This window comes from Ursus americanus, chromosome 26, assembly GCF_024610735.1.
Source record: "Ursus americanus isolate L20-20 chromosome 26, mUrsAme1.1.p, whole genome shotgun sequence".
Lineage (NCBI taxonomy): Eukaryota > Metazoa > Chordata > Mammalia > Carnivora > Ursidae > Ursus > Ursus americanus.
In genome coordinates, this window is record NC_142152.1 from 34,019,899 (window position 1) to 34,025,161 (window position 5,263).

Here is a 5,263-nt window from a genome sequence, read left to right on the forward strand (position 1 = left end):
ATTTATCAAAGGTATTAAGGTCATAGAGACTTTAAGTTTATCCCAAGTGGACAAATAAATATCTTTATGGATACACAGCTCTTTGTGCTCTCAGGTGGCCATCAGATCAGAATGCTGACATTGGGGGCACCAGGGTGGATCAGTCAATTAAGCATCTCCCTTCGGCTCAGGTCATGATCTCAGGGTCCTGGGATCGAGACCTGCATTGGGCTCCTTGCTCACCGGGGAGTCTGCTTCTCGCTCTCCCTCTGCCCCTCTACTCATGTGCGCACGCTCTCCCTCTCTCTCTCAAATAAATAAATAAATAAAATCTTTAAAAAAAAAGAATGCTGACATCTTGATCTGAAAAACAGCATAGAATCAGATTCATCACATGATCTTCATTATCTTTATCAGCCCTTGTGAATCTTTTCCATGCACTTTGAAGAATTTCCCTGAGTGAGCTGCAAGAGGTCGGCATCCCTCGAAGTGGAGTACAGAGTTGACTCTTGAACAACATGGGTTGGAATTGCACAGATCCACTTATACATGCATTTGTTCTAGTACAGTGCTATAAATGTATTCTCTCTCCCTTATGATTTTCAGTAACATTTTTTTCTCCAGCTTACTTTATAAGAACATAGCATATAATACATGTAACATACAAAATACGTGTTAACTGACTACTTATGTCATCAGTAAGGCTTCCAGTCAACAGCAGGCTCTTAGTAGTTAAGTTTTGGGGGAGTCAAAACTTATACCCAAGTGTTTGACTGCTCAAGGGTCTGGCATCCCTAACCCTGCCTTATTCAAGGGTCAACTGTTTGTTGAGAGATATAAAATAGGAGTGAGAAGATAAGCTCTGAAGGCTCTTGAATATCTCACTAGGGAGGTTGTATACCAATCTTCAGGACACATGCTGAATAAATGGGACTGTTTGCAGTGGGGTGAGTTTCTTCCTTTCTCTTTCCTTCTCCCATCATCTTCTTTCCTGGGTAACTAGGACCCACCAAAGCTAAGGTAACAGTGGGAAAATGGCTGGTCATAGATGCTCCACCAAGAGGCCTGGCATGATGGAGGCCTCTTTTCTCAGTGCCCTCACCCCAAAGCCCTTCCCCAATGCATTACCATCCTCCCTCCTCTTCCATACCCCATTAATCAATGATACTTCGTAGCACCAAAAGGCTGATGGTTTCATGGAAGCCTAAATGAAAAATATTCAGCCCCTAGGACAAGAGGACTAGCACCAGTAGGATCAAAGGAAGGTTATAAAAGAGGAATAGAAGAAAGAGAGGATTCAGAAAAAAAAAAAAAAAAGAGGATTTTCTACCAACTACGACATCAACTCACCTGGACGGGAAGCTGGTCCAAAGAGGGTGAGAGACAAGTGGAGCACATCGTGTGGACCTGCCTCAGGATTCCAGAACAAATGCCCCCAGACTCACCGAATAAAGCAGAGAAACATCTAAATCCCTACTTCCTGTGAACTCTGCATGGCTTGGAAGAAATGATTCAAATCTGAAGCAAATGGCTCTGCATCCCTCTGGACTCCATTTACAATGGCTCAAACCGTGTCCTAACTTGCTTAAACTGGAACTACATTTTCCAAATTTCTTTCTCTATATGGTTCTATGTTAGACTGACCTAAAGAGGAATTTGGACAAGATCTGGAAGGTACAAATGAAGCAGAGATTTTACTCTTGAAAGATTCACATGAGTACAGTGGCAGAAAAACAGAGACACTATCAGAGTCTAGCTTGTCCTTGCTCCCCATGTCTTGCTCTTCTTCCTAACCACCGGCCCTGCTGACTACCTGAGTCCCGGGCCCACGTTCGAAGCTTGGCTGGGGACCTACAGAGCTGACAGCTCTTCTGTGGATTCTACTTGAGTGGCTAGGTGTGCCCAGCTTTCTAGATACATTGCCGAGTTCTGACCCTCTAAGTTCATCGGTACCAGGGCTTCTTGGGGGCAGGTTAGACTTTGATCCTTCAATCTCACTTCCAGACCTTTATTTCCCCCATTTCTCCCACAGTTCTCTAAGATCTTATTCTCATATTAGTAATACTCTAATGGTTCTGCTTCCCTGATTGAAGCCCTCTGATTCACCATGCATGTACTTGGCTGCCAATGGGAAGATTCCATGGATTGTACCTTTCTTCCCCTCCCCTATGAAAGACAAAGTGCTGGTGTTATATATAGGACTACAAACATTTGGGTAAAATTACATACCGGAAGAGGTCTCCCCAAGAGAGGGTAGTTATTTAGTGCCCACTGGCTTCATAGCATGACTCTACTGTAGTGTGGAAACTGACTTTCCATTTTTCAAGCTTAGGAACTTGCTTCTTTTCCCCTTTAGCATTCTAAGTTAAACTCTGTTGAAGAAGTCTCAGTCAAGCTCCCTAGGGACTGAACTAGACAATAGGGTCTATGAATATTAATAGGACCTTTCTGTGAATATAGCCTGAGGAATAGAATTGTTATGGGTCCCAGAAATTTCTGTCTTATGGTCCAAACACGACACCCTGCAGAAACAACCACATGGGAAGCTGAGTGATCATCAGAAGGTTGCCTGGGGAGGGAAGTGGAACCAAAATTAAAGGAGTCAGGAGAAATACTGAGTGATGAATAGCGTCAAGTTATGATAGCCATCATCGATACCACAGAACAGACTGGCCTGTCTCAGTTGCAGGCAAACTGTGTGGTTTCACTCACCAAGGGTACAGTCCTACTCATAGACCTCTCTGTGGTAGATGACAGTCTTGGCCCCAGTTCTTCATTCCTTACTGTACCCATCCTCTTTGCCATGACTTTGAATTTCCTTCCACTCAAGGAGTGGAATATATTTCTCTACCCTGTGATTATGGGTTCAGTCATTTGACTTGCTTCAGCCAACAAAGTGATACAGAGCTAAGAGTGTGAAAGTTTTGAACTTAGCTAAAGAGGCCTCGCATGTTTCTGCTTGCCTTTTTGTGCTTCTGCCAATGCCAAGACAACATTTTGCCTGAGCCAGCCAGCTGGTCCAAGGAGGAAGAGAGACATGGAGCAGAGTCAATCCAGATAAGCCCAGACTCGATGAGCTAATCCCCAGCTGACCAGCAGGCACATGAGAACTAATAGATGATTGTCATTTTATATCAAGGCATATGGGGACTGTTACACAGCAATAGTTGCCTGACACACCCTCCAACCGAGATTTTCTGTGGTAAGGTGGAGGCGGTGCTCCTACCTCATTGCGGCCCCGGAGTTCCAGACCAGTGTGGCCAGGACCCCCTCTCAAGTCGCTAGGGGGCACCAACTGGGCCAATGGTAAGCAAGAGGATTCAGCCTCACACCCTCAGTAAAACTCTGTTTGATGTTTTCTATCCTTTTGGTCAGACATAAAATCTAAATATTTGTCACAGCAGAAAAAGAGAAAGATTTAAAAACTCTTCGGGAGACTATGTCTGAATATTAGTGGTTGTTTACAAACGCAACTCAAACTCACTGTCTGAAATGAAATTTGAAGGCTATCATTTGTGATTTTTGTTTTCCTCAGTTTTAAGAAAACTCATCCGCCCAGCAAAATCCCCAGGCAGTTGAGGGTGCCAAGACTTTCCTTCCTTTTCTTTAAAATTGCTCCAAGTCCATACGGAGAATTTATGAATAAATGTGGTTGGCAGACGAACCACATACCCAAAGATGAATTCTTACGACAATCGCATCTTAATTTGTTAGTTTGAAGTATGCATTGATCTTTATATAAATTAGAGGCATGGATTGGAAGGGGAGGTGTCCTCAAAACATTTTACTGTCCTTTTTTTTTTCAGACATTCCTTCTTTCCCCATGACTCTTTGCCTTTCGCTAGCTTCCCCCACCCTTCTAGTTTATGAGGGGACGGATGAAGTTGGGATATTTTTTGAGGAAATGTGGGAGGTCTGCAATCCATTTCCTACTTGATGTGAGCTTCATTTACCAGAAGGAAAAAGAAAAACAACAAGGCAAACACACTTCCAGCAAAACTGGACAGCAGCTCTATGGACTGGCTTTTAAAGAGCCATCGTATCACTTTGCGAGGTGACAACACTCCAGGGACGGGATGGGGTCTGTGAGGGCCAGTGAAGCATACTCTTCCATTCCTAAAAAACATCCCCTCAGGAAACAATTTGGCGTTTCCTGCAAAACATGAACTTGCTTGGCAGTCTGACCAACTCATCACCCCTGTTCATCTCATACCGCATGCCTGATTAATAACAGTAACTAGTCCGAGAACATAGTGAATACAACTTCAATAGGAAAAGGGGGCAAGGAGAACAAACAACACCCTTGCCAAACGGACACGTGTGCACACGTGCCTAAAGCTTATACATACACTTAACGTATACATAGGCTTCCATACAAAGCCACTTAAAAATGTTGAGAAATGCAAAATGCCTGAGTCAAAACCAGTTGGCATTACTGAGGACAGGGTTCAAAATTACTTCCCCCCACCCATTCAAATACATTTGGAATGTTAGCAGCTGCTGTTCTCTGCTGACCTATCATGTGCCAAGCACTGTGTAATGGTCTGTACATAGACTTGGTATGTATGATACACACACACACACACACACACATAAAATTATTTTTAATTCTTGCAACAACCCTGCAGAGTGGGGATTATTGCCTAAACTTTATAAATAAGTAACTTTTCTAGATCACAAGGAAGTGATGAAGGAGTCAGGATTTGACCCCAAGGCTGTGTGTGACTCTAAAGTCAAGCTTCTTTCATTAAACCACAGGCTTGGTCAGCAAACTGGGAAGTCCAGACACAGGAGTTGTGTTTACATAAATCCAATTCATTACTTAAGGCCCACTGAAGTCGCCATCTCCGCTATGAATTCTGTACTTGTTCTAGAAGGAGCTCCGATGATTACAAGAAACAGAAACCCAGGGGCGCCTGGGTGGCTCAGTCAGTAAGAATCTGCCTTCAGCTCAGGGCATGATCCCAGGGTCCTGGGATCGAGCCCCGCATCGGGCTCCATGTTCCTCTGGGAGCCTGCTTCTTCTCCCACTCCCCCTGTTTGTGTTCCCTCTCTTGCTGGCTGTCTCTCTCTCTGTCAAATAAATAAATAAAATCTTAAGAAAAAGAAAAAGAAAGAAACAGAAACCCACTTAAATTAGTTCCAGTAAAAGAGCATGGTACTCTGGGCAAGGAGACAAAAGGCATATACTTTGTCAGGAATCTCAACAAATGAACCCCAGGAAGAACAGGACCCAAAGGAGACCAGACACCCCTTGGTCCCTCATCTTCCAGAGACTGCTTCT